General features: G+C 46.2%; 1 protein-coding gene across 9 annotated transcripts in view; it reads right to left on the bottom strand.

The window, feature by feature from the left end:
- The window catches only part of RBFOX3 (RNA binding fox-1 homolog 3), a gene marked incomplete at its 3' end in the record, with an annotated part of 219852 nt that overhangs the window by 20096 nt on the left and 182250 nt on the right, over positions 1 to 17506 (bottom strand). The window contains exon 1 of one of the 9 annotated variants that reach the window (XM_083430308.1): positions 438 to 838. The exons of 6 other annotated variants lie outside the window; for them this stretch is intronic. Of the gene's footprint in view, positions 1 to 164; positions 839 to 17506 lie in introns of those variants that run through there. 2 more of the 9 variants (XM_083430309.1, XM_083430307.1) reach the window with 2 other exon arrangements.

A 17506-nucleotide genomic window follows, 5' to 3' on the forward strand; every position in this document is an offset into this window, starting at 1 on the left:
CCTCCCTTAATTTCTCCAGCGTCTGCTACTATACTGAGAAATATGCTGGTGTGACTGGCTCCTACATCAAGGGTGCAGAACCCCAGGACTGGGGAACAAATGAAGGCTTCCAGGGCTCTAGCCAGCCCTTGGGCCCCTCCCCACCCCCAGGTCACATAACTCACCAGCCCTGCTCCTTTCTCAAGTGCTTTTGCCTGGCTGGAAGATTATCCATAAGGATGTGCAACCCTCAACGGAAAGCAGCCCCCAACAATGCCTTAGATCCATAGCAGGAAATCTGACATGGCAGGTGGAAAGGAATGGCCAACACAGGATGGGTAAAGCTTGTAGAGATGTCCCCTACATACTTCCACTTGACCTCTCTTGGGGATAGAGAAGAAAGGATAAGTAAAACTGTCCATCATTTGGAGAATAGGTGGTCCCCCACCCAAACATACCAGGTTCTGGTTGGCACAGGTACACACACGGCCACAATATCACTTCACTGATTTCAGAGTTGCAAGCTATGGCAACAGTAGGGACCAGTCAGGGACTGGTTGGATGCAGAAGAATGGTGGGAGGAACCAGCTGGGGAACCCCCAAGGAAAGAAGGCTCAGGACCTGGGTATTGCTAGTGGGACAACAATGAGTGAGAAGGGAGAAGACTGGGAAGAGGTGGTGTTGGGAGCTGAAGAGGTAACAGTGCTTAGTGAGCAGGGAGAGTCTGTGGCAGAGAGAAGCCCAGGATCAGAAGCTGAAGAGGAGGAGGGAGGCAGAGATGGGTTAGGCTTGTGAAGAGGCATGAGTGTCTCTCTCTCCTGCTATGACAACATACCCTCCTCCTTAGTCTCCCAGAACCAGGAGAGTCCAAGCACATAGGCATGGTCTCTGATTGCTTGGAAGAAACCCTGGAGAGGAGGGGACTTAGGTGACTGTGGGGAGGCGGGAACCTTTAGTCTTGGCAACTGCTTCAAGGAGCAAGACCTGATGGAGATGAGTTGCTGTGCTCATTAGGCCTGACGCTCCTGTGTAGATCTTGTTTTGCTAATAAAGCGTTAACTCGCTTGGTGTAATTTACTGCTGCTCGCTCTTGTCAGGATCCTCTGGCTCCTCCTGGACCTGGTTAACATGGCAGGCCTCCCTATTTGGCTCACAAGGCCATATCAACCAAGCCTCTCCCATCTGCCTGACAACATATGGCACTGCGGTGGTGGTGGTGGTGGGCAGGTAAAGATGCAGCTGAGCCCAAAGACAGTTTGCAGGTCAGGTGATGGGCAGCACCTGCAAAGCACTGTGCACACCATTTTGCAACACCCAATGATGAGCTGATCATCAACACTTTGCAGTCTGCTCCTTTGTCTGCATAATTTGATTTCATTGTGACATCTGGTGACTGACAGGTGGGCGGCTCTGCCCATCTATCAAACATGGCCCGCCAGACAGATCCAGCTGCCCACAGCTGCTATTCATGTGGAAGCAGCATGAAACACCTTCTGCCTTGTAGCTGTGCCACATGGCAGCCACAAAGTGTCCACCAGCTTGCTACTGGATCTCTCACACTGCGTGGAAGGTCAGCTTCCATGCCACACGAGCCATTAGGTGATCCTAAAAAATGTCTGGAGAATGGTGTGATTACATTGTCAATGCTAAGGGAGCAACCCACACAATGAAGTGGTCTACGCAATTGCCATGTTCAGCAGCTACTAATGCTACCATACACACAAACAAACACTCCTCCTAGACACAATCGTGCACAGAGTTCTCTCCCTCTTCTCTCCCTTGCTCAAAAACACACTGTTTCACACCTCACTGCTCTCTTCTCCCCCACCTCCCATCCGACACCACGTCCCCTGCCTTGTGCTGACAAACAGCCACAAGCCCCTCTGCTAGGAGCCCAAGTTCTGCTCTCAGATGCTTTATAGCCCTCACACAGCAGTGCCTCTCTCTCTCTCTCCGTTTCTCTCTCCCGGGATGAAATACATCTGCAGCTCCTGGAGCCGAGACAGGCTCTTTAATTGTGTGTGTGGTTAATTTATGACAAGGCAAGATCACAGTGGGACAGGCTTGGACAGGCAAGCTTTCCTTGCTTGAACAGAGAAACCTTTCCACCCCATGCCCTGTCTCAAGGCTGCCCTGTTCCTAACCACATCAAAGGATGCTGCAAGGCCCTCTTCACCTGGGACATGGTGGCTGGCACAAAAAGCACACAGGGGACAACCATTTTTGAATCAGCAAATTACTCAAGGGTTACTCTGCTTCTTCCTGTACCAAGTCAGCACTCAATCATCCTGGGGGAATGGGGAGAAAGGGAGACATGCATCTGTTTTACTGGTACTACAGCATCTTAGGACGTTTCATGCCAAACACGTTGTTTACTGGAGAGGAAACAGGCAATCAGGCTCAAGCTGTTACAGAAAGTAGAGTGATCAGACCCAGGGATCTCAGGATCCTGAGTTAGGAGTCTCTGTTGGGGCAAAAATAGGTTATAGAAATTTTCTTCAAAATGTGTGGAAGTCCTTGTCATGGTCTGGGATTCTGACCCACCTCAGAGTCAAATGAGAACTCTGACCTGGATGATTAGGCCCCGAAAGAGCTCCATTAGGCAGTTTCCAACAGAAGCTTCTGCAGAGGAGGAACCCTAACAGATAGGCCTCCATCCCCTGGTTCCAAAGAAGGCAGCTCTGCCCCTTCTTCAGATGACTCCCCACACCTGAACTACCAGCAGTTCACAATGACTCTTCTTTTCAACTTCTGGGACCAGAAGAGATTCTCCAACCACACGGGAGTGCACAACTGTATGACAGGACACAATCTCTTTAACTCCAAGCAGGTTCCATCCAAGGAGGCAGGGCTTCACACAGGCCTTACCCTCAGTTACTGGCCAGTGCTAGAGCAACACTCCCATCTTCACAATGAGTCCAAGATTCATCCTCATTAGGAAGCTCTACTGGAAGCTCTCCATGGTTCTGATTCTTAGCATTTCTAACACATCTCACCACACCTGACAATAGACTCTGGCTGAAGACAGGATACTAAATTATGCTTAAGAAACCTACCCTGCCAAATGTGGCACCCTCTAGTTGAGGAGGTTAAGTTTTGCATGCACTCGCTTGCCCTAACTTGGCAACAGAAATTATGCATCTTGGGCTAATTTGCATAGCATGCTTGATTTGTGCATGTAATACACTTTGCATAGATGCATAAGCAGAAGGAATACTTAAGATGTTTCTTTAAAAAAGCTCAGCTGGAAAAGTACTGAGTGATAGTAATGGTTATAAAGCTATGATCATGTTTGTGCTACAATCCAATTTCTGGTGTGTAAATGGCATTGCCATTGTGACTGTGGGAAATGGAGTCCTATGACTGCACCAAGTGCTTTGTTTCCCAGAGGCAGTAGTTGGTCACCTCTGCCATTTACCTCTCCTAGATTGCTGGAATCCTTATCCAGACTTAGTCTCATCCTATGCCATCAACAAAAACGATTCCTACCCAGCAAAAACACAGTAGATGTCACATTGTTTTTTTATCTGCAGTCATTGGGTTAGAAAGCAGTGCTTTGAAAAGTAAAAGAATGCTGAGATATCTAGATTCCCCTATGAAGATTTTCAAAATCTTGAATATATTAGGTTTTTATCTAGCCACTTCCACAGGGAGATAAGAAGATCCCAGATGGATCAGGGCAAAGGTCTGTCCAGTCCCGCATAACAGTGGCCAACCAGATGCTGATTAGTAACACACAACTGGGACCTGAGTACAGCAATACTCTCTGCTGCTGTGGTTTCCAGCAACTGGAATTCAAATGCACACTCTAAGAGTGGAGGCAGAACGTCCCCATCATGGCTAGTAGCCATTTATAGCCTTGCCCTTCATAAACATGTCTCTTTTTTTCCTAAGCCATTCAAGTTAGTGGTCATCACTACATGAGCTGGGTCTCCAGTACAATATGTTGACAGCCAGAAGTCTGCAATTCTTCTGCTTAGCGTATGTGTGGGGTTTTGTGTCAGTGTCACTTGGCTAACCGAGCTCTTACATAGTCCTTCAGCCTGCATTGCCCTTCCAGGTTCTACTGGAGAATGGAGATCCTTAGAAGCAGCAGCCCTCAGGACTTAAGCCTGCCACTCAGTCCTTGTTAACTCTCATTGGACCTGTTGCCTGAAATTGTGTACAGACTCGGTGGCATCTGAGGTCTTTGGGGGGTGTGTGTGAAGTTGCTGGTCCCTTTGTGAGCTCCAGCACAGAGGCTGCAGTTACTGAAGGGTTCCTGGTTCTGTGGTCCCAGGGCTTTTTTTTCAGCTGGAACTCAGTCTACATACCTCTCAGGTGGGCATCATTGCCATTATAAGAGAACAAGGGAAGCATTCATGGTGAGTTCCAGCACCCTTTTTCCTAGAAAAATAGCACTGTGAGGTCTTATATTTAGAGGGACTCTGGTGGTTGGACTCAGCCTCAGTTTTGTGTCAGGGCACAGAACCAGAGTCTATTAAGGCTATGCTTCTGGTTTAATCAATTCCATTAACTCCTCTCCCTCTGAATCAGGAACCAAAGCCACTACTGGATGTTCTGGTCATAACACTGCATATATCATTTTTGTTGTTGTCCCAAATAAAGGTAAAAGTTAAAAGTAAAGGACCCCTGGACAGTTGAGTCCAGTCAAAGGTGACTATGGGGTGGTGGTGGTGCTCATCTCGTTTCAGGCCAAGGGAGCTGGCATTTATCCACAGACAGCTTTCCAGGTCATGTGGCCAACATGACTAAACTGCTTCCGGTGCAATGGAACACTGTGACGGAAACCAGAGGGCATGAAAGTGCCGTTTACCTTCCTGCCGCAGCAGTACCTATTTATCTACTTGCACTGGTATGCTTTTAAACTGCTAGGTTGGCAGAAGCTAGGATAGGGCAATGGGAGCTCACCCCATAGAGTGGATTCAAATCGCCGACCTGATCGGCAAACTGAAGAGGCTCAGTGGTTTAGACCACAGATCATTTTCTTGCTTTGTGATTTTCAGACTCCTCTGGCATTCTTAGTATTTTGCCACCCCAGGCAGCCTCTTGGGTAATGCCTACTGGGTTGAGTGTGGGTGTAAAGAGACTACAATAAATTACGTGGGCCTGTATGTATGTATAAGTAAACTGCTTGTATTTAACATGGTTAGAAATTAGTAAAATGTGCTTGTTTTCTCACAGAGTAGCTAAACATTTTTCTGGAAGAAGTTGCATGCATTTGGCGTTTGCTTAGAATATTTTCTTGGTCATTTTAAAGATATTACTCCATGGTGAGCAGGATTTGGGGTCATATAATGGTATTAACAGTACGTTAAAAATAGTGGTCTTACATAATGCCCTCATTTGTCACCACTGGAATGAATGTATTTGGTGACCCATGGTATTCTTCCCTCTGCAGGAAACAAAGGCCACAGATTATGGGTTCCTCTGCCTTTAGTGGTACATGAAATACAGTCAACAGTTTCAATAAGAAACTGCCAATTATAGGCAGACCTTCACAACTGCCCCTAGCTAGAGATACGTTACATTCCAGGAAAAAGGAGTATAAGTTCTGACTCACATGTAGAAACAAACAACAAAAAAACTGAATGTTGGGTCACTTGTGAGGAACAGTAGGTGCTCTGCAATTTTCCATAGCTGCATCATCAGCAAGCCATTGTTCAGCAACATCCTCAACAAAAGGATAATGCAATATCTAATGTAAAAGTTGGCAGCTTCTTCAGCCCATCAGCTCACTTCCCTACTAACTCTCACTTAGCTGGGCCAAAGGAGTCAAATTAGGTATGTCCACTGTGGATTTCCAACATTTGAAGACTTTCTCCACCTACTTAATGTATTGCAGAGATACCAAAATTCTGTTGCATCATGCTTCATATGAAATGGGCGAGAGTAAAAAGGTTTATAGCACCAGTATGCTGATTACTGTGGGCTGGGAAGAACACAGTGCAGGCCTGAGAGGACTTCACAAATCACAATGAAGGTCCATGCAGGAGGCAATAAAAATACAGCTCCATGGGCTGCTATGTTACCCATTCCTGACCTTAAAAAACATGAAATAAGCTATGAGCACAAAACTGATTTCCTCCTTGCCACATCTTCACAATACAGGCTCTCATCACTAAGCTCATACATACCAAAAAAGGGTGAAGTATTTGCCAGCTCTACTGATTTTAAAAATGACAGGCGAGAGACACCCAGGGTTGAGGCTTAAATTGCCATGAAACAGGATTCAAGAGATTAATGCATGATTTACAATTCTTGATAATGTGTCTCAATAATACATTCCATCTTAAAACCTACAGAAGTTTTCAAAACTTGGGTCACCAAATAAATGGCAGAATGAGAGGTAATGTGAAGCAGCCTGAAGTCCAAAAACAAAATAAAACAATATTGCAATGAAATAATATTTTAATACACCTTAAATTTATTTACCTGGGACTCATCATGAAGTTTCTGACTTCATATAGCAGAAAGCTCCATGCAGGTTTTATGAAATGAAGAAACCACCAACTAAATGAATTCTCACAAGAAAGCTGCCACTAACACATTTTTCCACCATCTTTCTGCTTATTAATTTGTGGTATGAAATGCTGAGAGATACTTTAAATTAAGATCATGTTTAAAAACAACAGCATGCCACCAGGCCATGACATTGCTGTATTTACAGACTGGGCAACAATTTCTCCAGGTACCTGCAACTTAATCATATAATGGGGAACAGAGTCAGTTTTTAGTTTTATCATTAGTAAGGCAGCCCACAGTTCTTATACATAAATAAAAACTTAGGCCCAAACAACATGTTGTAAGGTACTGTTTCGGTGCTGTCAACCCACCTCTCCCAACATGTTTCCCTAAATGAAGAATACATGGTATGAAGTAAGAAAATTAGTATTTCTCCTCCTCCTGCAGGTTAAAGCCAAGTGAAACAAAAGGAAGGTGAACATTAAGGCAATTATATAATATCATATTTCCCACAGCTATACATTACTGGAGGGACATGGGGAGAGGGGAGATATAAGCCTTGATTTAAACACAAATCATGCCTACATTTCCTTATTAACCTGGTGAAATGATGCTCAGATCACTAGAACTAGCACTTACAATACAAAACAGAAATCAAGCTTTGAAGGAAGCTGAACAATCACAGATCATCCAGTCTTCCCAAGAATTACATGACTAGTATTCTGCCAGACAACAGTACAGGTTGCAACATTAAGATAACCTTTGCCAAATATTAAATAATATATTAAACTCAAGTTCTTGACAATATCACTTCATGATGCAGGTAGGATGAGGTTCTATTTCTGAATGCTCTCCATATATAAAGTTTCATTCTGATACTATACTGGAACATCTGTAAACTAGAACAACAGAAAGGCTAGATTCTAACTATATCTACATCTGATATGCTAAATTACTACAGGGAGCATTATTTTTTTACATGGGGACCCAAGCTGTACAGCCCAAAATTATACTGTCACATTCTACACCTTTCATTTACTATGAAGTGGAGGTTAAAAGTGAGAGGTACAAAACTTTCTAAACCCTCAAAGAAGCAGTGTGACATGCAATAAGAGACAGGAGGCTGCAACGCTACAGACACTTACCTGGAAGTAAGTCCCATTAAACTGAATGGGACTTGCTTCTGAGAAGATGTGGAGAGGAACGCACTGCAAGAGTTCAGCGTCCCAAACGTGGGAAAGCATGGCCACATTAAAAAATAATCCAAAATTAACCGAAATAAATGAGAAGAAAAATGTGCTGAGTTATGAAAGAGAAGAAAGCCAGTGTTTTGTGCAGTGTGCACATGCCACCTCACATGCAGGCTCAACAATGGACTGTGCTGAACAAGAGAACAGGAATGGGTACCTCAACAATGGAATCTGAGTACTCCCTCCTGAAATGATGCGGGATAGCTACAACTATCTCCCACTTCTTGCCAGCCAAGCTAGTGATCTGCACTTCCCATAGATTTTGGTAACGCTTGCATATTGTTACTGTGCAAAACCAAGTTTCTTAGAATAAAACACGAACTGAATTGCATTCTGAACCGTCACTGCTTTCCTGCCGCAGTTTCTAGCCTGTGCTCTTCAGCAGATGCCTGTGTTCATGAGGTGCTTCCTCTCGCCACTCCACAGAAAAAAGTGCTTCTGCCATATGAACTGATAAAGGGGCTATCAGATCAACTTTTAATATAAATATCACACACACACAAGCCCTGCTGAGCACTATAATGTACTGAAATTAGCATAGACAGTACAGTCTGCAGTGTGGTGATAGCCTGGAATTAGAAGCAATTGTGTAAAACAGGAGATGTCTCTTAAAATAATAGACACCTGACAATCATAATCAATGGCTTCTGCTGAGACATTCACTTTTTCAATGCTGCGTCACCAAGAGAAGGGCTCGTTTTGCCCCAGTTACAAGCCGAGGTTCCCAGATAGTAAGGATGGGGTGGGGAGGAGAAATTCCAGCAGGAATGGAGAAACCAGGGCAGCATCTACCCCACTGTGTGCACTTCTCTGCCTCTCACTGTACCCACCCGCACCACATCTTCCAGCAATGGCTTGCCATTGCCAGTCTACCTGTGGAGTGTGTGGGAGTCTTTCTAGATGTAAAGCAGATGGGGCAGCAGGGGGTGGGAGAGCGGATGGTTGGTGGGAGGGATGCCAGAGGGGACAGGGAAATGTACAGAGAATACAAAACAAGTGCCACACTTGCCGTCTCCTGATGTTGCAGATTCTAATCTCTCTTCCCTGCAACATCCCTGATAATCTCCATTATTAATTTGACCTGTCTCAGCACTCATCATCTTGAAGATGATTTCTTTCAGGGCCCATTAGGTTCACCTGATCTCCAGAGTGTCTCTCTGTGACACATCTGCCCAGATCTATAGCTCCAAGTGACAAATCTCTTGGTGGTAGAGACATAAGGACATTATCATGATGCGTGTGCGCGTGTATGTGCTGGTGCATCTGCGAGAGAGAATGTGCAGGGTGCCAGGAATGAGTTAAACAACCCCCTAAAGAATTTTCTTGCTTTGTTCCTCATTTCCTCCCTCACACACACTCCAATTAGGGATGAGAGCCTGCTGGGATCCGCTCAAGTAGGAAATCCTTTTCACATATCGGATCCCATCCCATCACCCTCCCAGGATGCACACGATGCTTCCCATCCTCTGCTTTGCACAAACTATTGCTTCAGCCAACAGTTTCAGCCCACCCATTCTCCTTTGAACCTATTTCCTCCCACTGCTCTCCCATGTTTAACCGGCCCACAAGCCACCCCCGAACCGAGCCACTGGCTCAGAGAGTCCCCATGCACTGTGCTAAACCAGCGCAGCATGGTGCGGGAACTCGCTTCTGCGGTGCAGACGCCGGAAACTGTGTCTGTGCAGACGCCGGAAATCCAGCCCATGGAGGGATCTCCACTGCAGTGAACTGGCCCAGGCGAGGTAAACCTTGCCGACTCCTGGTTTATGCTGTAATGAAAATGGGTGTGCTGGGGGCAGGAGGCGGGGAGTAGAAGGGCACAGTAACTTTCACAACACGGTGGTTCAGTATACGGCCGGTGTGATAAAAGACAGGAATGCTTCTCAGACAGTGTCAAGTCTTACTCACTGAATCTTAAGAGGAAAATATTTATTAGGGGCAGCTTAGATCAGTGGTGGGACCTTCAACTACACCATGCTTCCAGTCTCCAGAGCAAGGTCCATAGATAGGCAGAAACTTATTTATGTATACATACATTTCTGAGCCACTAAATCAAAAGTAGGGGGAAGAGAGAAAAATAATCTCAAAGCGGTGGGTTGCCTCTAATAAAGTTGTCCAGTTAGTTCAAGGGCTTCTGCCTGCCCAGTGGGGCTTCCTCTTTCCACACACTCCCTTGCCCTCCACCCCCAAATCGGCTCTGGAGAGGTGGAACTCTTTCCCTAACAGATCTGAGGTCTGTGTGTGCGCGCAGGTAGAGGAGAGGAAGAGGAAGTCCCACTGTGCAGATAGAAGCCCTTGCACTAACAGGACAACTTGGTTGGGTACAATGCACTGTATGTAAAAGCAACATCAAATAAAAAGGAAAGACATAGAAACACAAAGATCAGAAGAACATAAAACTGGATCGTATGGTAGGGGAAGATGGCATAAATAAAAATGTTTCTGGCTGGTGTCTAATAGAGGATGCCTGCCTAATATACAAAGGCAACAAATTCCACAGTATTGATGTGACTAGGCTAAATGGCCCATTGCTTGTGGCTGCCAGGCAGACGCCATAAGGAACAGTTAACAACACTATCAAAGAGCAGGCAGGAATCTATGGAGAAAGGCAGTTATTCACGTAGGCTGGTCCTAAGTTGTTTACGGCTTTATTCACTAAGACCTTAATTTTTCCCTGCTTTCTCCAAGTTAGGAATTGATGCATTTTACCAGGTAGTGATGTGCTTTACAAGGTACAGCCAAAATTTTACCCCACCCCCACAACCTGCAGTGTGAAAGAGATACATTCAAGAATTCCACCACCTCATTCTGTGTATGGTCTACAAATGCAAGGATAATAAGGTGATGTTTTGGGTTCCTTCAGGAGACCATTAAAAAAACACCCACCCACAGGAGTTTCATACTTGAAGCTTGAATTAGCACAGGGCGTTCCACCACCTTAGGCTTTGACCGCCTCATTCTGCGGCACATGTTGGCCAGACCTTTTAGACGGGCTCTTTCAGTCTCCTGGACCTCATTTTTCATACATTGAATCTGGCCTAACCAAACCAAAAGCAGCAGCTGCTTTTGTGCCCCCAGATGCAGGACCTAGAAGCTCAACAGCAGGCTGGCATGAGAGCATGATAGGAGAGGAGCAAAGCAGCTGACAATATCAACACAAATATAACCAGGTGTTCGGGTCACAGCCACACATTTAAGACTACCTCACAGAGCTGCAATTCATAGAATCATAGTATCATAGAAATGTAGAGTTGGAAGGGACCTGGAGGGTCATCTAGCTCAACCCCTTGCAACACAATTCCCAGCACCTTTAGCAAACTACAGTTCCCAGGATTCTTTGTGGGAAAGCCACGTGCTTTACAGGTGTGGCATGGATGTGACCTAGGCTAGGAATTTAGGAGACCCAGCTCATGTGCTCCTCCTCCCAGCCCCTCCTTCATTTCTGCTTTCTCCAGCAAGACTTCTGCAGTGTACAAAATAAACATTCTTCTGCAGGTGAATCAGGTGCAAATGAGATGCGGAAAATATCCAGCACCATATGGAAGACATACAATTGCAAGCAGACACATACCACTTGCAGTGGCACATTTCACTTTCCATTTGGATGCCTGCCTTAAGAAACAAGGACGAGCCTCTGAGCTGAGAACGCCACTTGATCCTGCCCCTCGAGGGAATCTCCCTGAAGCCCAGCCTGCTGCTCGCTCCGACATCTGTCTGTTCTCTGGTTCCTGATGCACCTAGAGCTTGCCATTCTGCTCTGGATGCTTCTGCAGAGCCTGGCCCACGCTGCCTTGCCTGCCTCATTGGCAAGGCTCAGAGTTGGATCTAATCTTGCACTGATTAAATGTCCCTCATTAACGAGTTTCTTTAATTAATGGAGTTTTTGGGCTTGCTTGGCTTGCTCTCTCCCTGCCGTTCTCTGCCGCCTCAGCACAAACATGGGGCCATTCCCTTTCGAGTCATTTAGTGAGTGGGGCCAGTTCCTGCCGACACCGCACTTTGCTGATGGCGCCTGTCGCCTCACGCCTGATGACTCCATTTTTAACATTTCTCCCCCTTTTATTTTTTATTTTTTGGGGAAAGCAATGACCTTAAATCTCAGTGAAGTCAAACCTTCACAGAACAGATACCGAGATAGTGTCCAGATCTACATGGGCAACTGTATCTTGCGAGTGCTGAGACTTGAGTCACCATCTTCCTAAACCCTAAGTCACTCTCTGTTGCAATATCAGAGGGCAAGGGGAATCTTCCGCTGTGCTGTCTCCTTCTCCACTTCCACAGGAAGAAAATGTGACATCATTTCCTGTTTGGGAGCCCTTACTTTGCTTTTTCTCAGCCTGTAAGGAATCTCTACGGTTGGCCCACAACACTTGTGGGCAAACCTTTTGACTTGGTAGTCACCCATGGTATGGAAACTGTATGGGGGGGTGAGACCAACTCTTGGTGCCACCTACCAGCTGACCCAGGGTGGCTTCCAACCTGGATGATTAGCCTTCAAATGGCCCAAGACACAAGTGACTAAATTTGCAGCAGTGGCAGCTACCACAATCTCCACCACTTACACTCCACTGTCAGGACAACAAAGCAGAAGTTTATTCCCCAAGTGAGACCCAGCTGGTCTGATGCACACACCATGCCTTTGTGACTTGCCAGTCTAGGATTGTAAGACGATAGCAGGAAGGCTGATGAGGAGACAGTTCAACTTCTTCACCCACTAAAATGAGGGCCAGGAGAAAGTTGGGAGGAGGAGGAGGAAGACTGGGAGATGCTCAAATGCCAGAGGAGTCTGTGGGCTATAGCTCGCACAACTTTGGCTAGAGTAATCTCTTAGTCCAACCTTACCAGAGTTGTTATTGTTAGAATGAGGTTAAAAAATCTGCAAAACATATTGTTAGCTAAAAGGTGACATAGAACTTACTCTACCTCTAAAACCCACTTGCTGTACCAATCTAATTCCCCGACCCAGGATTGAAATTTCCAGGCATCCTGCAACCTCACCCCCTACTGAAAATAGTCTAAGAATATGTAACTGAACGGGGTGCATTTCATTCCCCTAGCCTCCATCTTCTTTTCCTTCATTTGTGGCCTCCTTCTGTGCTGAATGTACGGTTGCAGTCTCCTTTCGGCTGCCCCTTTCTCACATTACTTTGTAAAGCTCTATGCATTGACACACTATGACAACAACTACAATAACAGCAGCGATAAACTTTAAGATGTGTTACATCCACTCAGCTCAGCATACATGTACTGCCCAGAGATGGGCGCACAAGCCCCAGCCTGGAGAACAGAGAAGTCGCACGTGCCGAGTCAGTTTCAGGGGCCACTCAAGCATAACTGGAAAGTCATGCCTTCCTGATGCATGACTCAATGCAAAGCCAGGTCCCTAAATGCAAAGCCAGGTCCAAGTATAAAGGACTCCAAGCAGGCAAGAAGAACTTACCTGCGCAGTATCTCATATGGCTACTGTCTCATCTAAACTAGTCGTCCCCCCCCCCCAGGTGCTAAGTGCTTAATGCTAGAACCACAGTCCAGCATCTGCCCAGGCTATGAATTCGTAGCATGCTAAGAGGCAACTCAGTATAAATAAGATGCTGGGTTCATGAAGAACTGCATGGGTTTGCTCACCTGAATTAAACCAGGCATACATTGAATCAAAGAAGTGGGGGCACCTCACATTCTGCAAATCAGAAGAGCACTGCCTCAATCTTCTGTCCTGCTCTCCATGGATGTCACCACGACAAATTCAGCTAATTCTCCAGGAGCAACACAAGTGCCAACACCACCAATTGCTTACTCAACAATAACATACTGCACAGATGCCAATATTTAATGTACTGGCACACACAAGCAAAGAGACAATAGCACACATATCTTGTAGTGATCTGGATGTCCGTAACAAGATGGTGAAGGGCAGGCACTGCAAAGGAAGCTGCCCTGTGCATTATAGGACTTTTTGCTAGCTTGGGGGGGGGGGGTGGAAGGAGGTGGGGGTGGTAGAGGTCCTGAAAGCCTGTGCCTGTCCATAATACCATGGTGGTATCAGGGGTTTCATGCATGCATTGTAAGTCTCTGTCTGTGTTTCCTGGGACTGTGCCAGAGAAAAGCTGGCTGCCAGATAAAACTATGCTCAGAGTGTTATGTTCCCAGCACAAAAGCTATTAAGCAGCAGAGCTTGGTCCAAGAGACCCATCCCCCTCCAAATCTCTCTCCCCCCCCCTCAGCTACTTCACTTGTGCTCATCTCAGCACATCATTCAGACAGTGGAAGGCCTATGATAAAAGGCTACCCATTTCCCATGGACTTCTTCTGGGGAGCTCTAGGGGGTAAAAGTTCTAACTAGAAATGCCCCACATTTCAGGTATAAGAACCCTGGATGCTGCAATCATAAACAGGAACACATGGATACATTTAGGCAACTTATTATCGTGACCTATTTCTTAAAAATGCAACTTTATATAACGCGCCCCCCTGGGTTACTACCTCTTCCAAGAGCACCCTTCCCTGCTGCTCATTTGCAAATTAATTCCTCCACCCGCTCGCTGCACCTGGCATTGGGGACCAGGCCATGATGCAAGTGGGACTCTGCTCTGGGTGTCTTGCATGCTGCCTTCTCCTCCAGTTTGGCCTCCTTTTCACACTAATGCCTGTCGCCAGGAAGCTGAGGTTGCGCCGGGGAAGCAACTGCCTCCCTGAGAAGGAACTGACGGCTCCTGCCATCATTCAGCAAAGCACTGACCTGTGAATATTTCATTACCCTAAACACTGCACCATCCATACAAAGTAGGCAGCCTGGCCGGTGGGAACAAGCACTAGTCACATTGACAGGGGAAAGGGGAGGGGTGTCCAATGGGGTTGGGGCGGGGGAAGCTGGTTGCAAAAATGGGCTTCCCAGAAAGAGCCTATGGTGGATAGTTGCCATGTCCCCAGGGAGAATGATGAAAGCAACCCTGTTCCCTCTTATGCTGTTCAACTCATTCTTCTTTTGCAGGGCCACAGGTAAAAGGCAAGGTGTTGAAATACCACGGTGGGCTCATTGTCACTGTGAAATACGCACTGGCCGTGGGCAGCCACAGTATCCCCACCCCCAGCTATTTGTTTCATGGGAGGATGTAGCCATCCCTGCTGCCACAAAGAGGCTGATCTCTCTGCCAGCATCTCTGCTTGAGCGCAGCATGACTTCTCAATATGACCCCCTAGAGACAAGGCAGGCAGGGTCTAGGGACCTGTTATCTGTACCACTAGGGGATCAATTCATGACATACAGCATAAAATTTTCATTTATTGGCCCGGGAAGATATACAAGTGTTGCCAATGCGTGCAGAGTCAGGTGCAAATAGCAGGGCAGGTACAGGTGACAGTGGCAAGTTAGACATGGTTGCCTTCATCCCGCAGTTTGCGCTTGATCTCCTGCGGTTCATGGCCACAGCCAGCAGCAAATTGCAACACAACCATGGCAGGACTGCACTGAGGAAATTCCATTCCTCCTTCACCCCCCCAGCCCCCAGTTCCTCTGGGAGAATTTGTAGACTGCCCTAGCATAGCAGGAGGGATGCAGTTGCAGGACAGGGGACAGATCCATAGACTGGCTCAGCAAGAGAGACATAGTGGCTGTGATTAAAACCCCTACCCTGGGCATGGATCCCAGAGTTGGCAGGGGTAGGGCAGGGGGAGGGATCTGAAATGAGAATAAAGCAAAACCCTACTATCCAAAATATCTCTATACAATCTCACAGTATTGTGCAGCACTTTGCCCTCCCCTACACAGACCCCACCATTCCCCTAGCACCCCACTACAGCCTCTCCCCATCCACATGTAATTTTACTCAACTTTTCGGACCTCACAAAGTCAACAGACTCCCTGTTTTGCCGCCTTCCCATATGTTGAAAAGGAAACTTCTATTTCACTTTCTTCTTCACCTCCCCAGACCCGAGAATCTGGGAATCAGTGACTTCAACGGCACAAAGATGATGCCCTAAGCAGTGCCAGGAGCAAAAAGAGCAGCTTAAGCTGCAGCCCAGAGAACAAGGCCTAGGATACCTGGCCCCTTGGCTATGCCAGCTTGTGCCTCATAATATCCAAAAACCATGATGGCAGAGAGGAATGAGGGCATGAAAGGATGCTTAATACTACAAGAAAGGGCTTTCCATCTTTGGTCATGCACGTATTCAACTTGGTTACTTTGCCTGGGCATGCACACATGCAGACATGAGTGCAGACACAATTACTATACCAAGTTGGCACTAGGGAACTAGCCACTGTGCGTGTGAGTGTTTGAGGGGTCTAGTGCTTGGCTTTCTTAGCCAGGAAGCAGGAGCTGAGATGGCATGAAATATTAATGCTGTAAATGGTGCAATTTCATCTGCATCCAGCCAACTTCATGTATATTTCACAGTGTGATGGGATGATAACGTTGTGTAACCAAGGCAAAATGGGGGGCAGAGTGCTGGCATGGGGGACACCGTTTGGGACTTGTGCACTGGCACATTCATTAGCCCCACCAACTGCAGACCTTAAGGTTCAAACTGAAGTTATATGCCCCTTTTAGGATGCTCAGGATAGCAGAACGTGAACGCTGTTGTGTTCTAAACTGGCAAAAGGTCAGCTCCATTAGACATGGAAGATATCCTGGTCTCACTCAGCACAGCACAACACCCAGGACACAACAGTCATATATAATTCCAGGCATGTATCTAATGCAAAAGGAAGGACTTACTTATTTCCCTAGCTAATCCCCAAATGCAGAATGTTCTTTGCCTTGCTGCTGTAATATTCTGCCCAAGAGACCACAGATGAGGACATTTTTTGATATGGAACATTTTCCTTCCCTGATAGATTTAGGAACACAATCAAATTATTCCCCCCCCCCCAATGGTAAATTCATAATAATAATTCACAGCCTAAGTAATGGAGGAAGGATGAGTGTCAGTCTCGTGTACTTGGCCGAAACCTCTGAACTCTTGCAAAAGCAAACTAAGGCTTTAAAAAACCTGTTATGGCAAGAGAGCCTTTAAAACTACAGAAAGCAACATGGGCTGTAAAAGGCAAACTGTAGTCTCACAGACACTTCTGTGCCTTGGTATATTTCTCTCCCAGCTTATTAGAAGCATCACGTAACCCTTCAAAGAATCTGCGTAGCATTTTGTGTTACAAGAAATACAAGGCTGCTACCAAAACCAGCAGTCCCACATCAAATTCTCTCCCTCTGTATAGTATAACATATGTATCCTGACATCCTCACATAGTGCGTTTTCTTGCCCATATTTCCACATAAATGGCTGCTGGTGGAGGATGCGGAGGTGAGGTGGTGGCATCAGACGGACATAGGGGAAGTTGACTACATGTTACAGCAGGAGGGAACTTGACATGGGGCTGCTGCCATTTTGGTAGCAAGTAGTTCAGCCCTCACTCCAACAGAACTTAGAACTTTTTTATCACCTTAGCACAAAACAAGCCCAGAATTTAGGGAAGAATCCAATGGTTGTCCCAGGGTTTCTGTCACAGAGTGGCTGCAAATCCAATCCTGAAATGACGACATCACTCTCTTGCATATGGGACTGATCAATGCGTCGTAGCTGCATCTGACAGCCTCTTCATTTTCCAGTGGGGAATTCCTGAGCAGATAAGCTCAGACCCATATTAATAAACACATAGAACCACAGCAGGACACTTACTTGCAAAAGAGACAGGCAAAATCTTGGTTATGTTTAGCATAAAAATAAAGATTCTAACAGCAACACACGCAAACCCAACAAGCAAATCGATGTTAAAAAGAGAGAATGCAGTTCACACAGGAGACTGTTCCTAGATTTGA

This window comes from Podarcis tiliguerta (assembly GCF_965153285.1).
Source record: "Podarcis tiliguerta genome assembly, chromosome: 2".
Classification (NCBI taxonomy): Eukaryota; Metazoa; Chordata; class Lepidosauria; order Squamata; family Lacertidae; genus Podarcis; species Podarcis tiliguerta.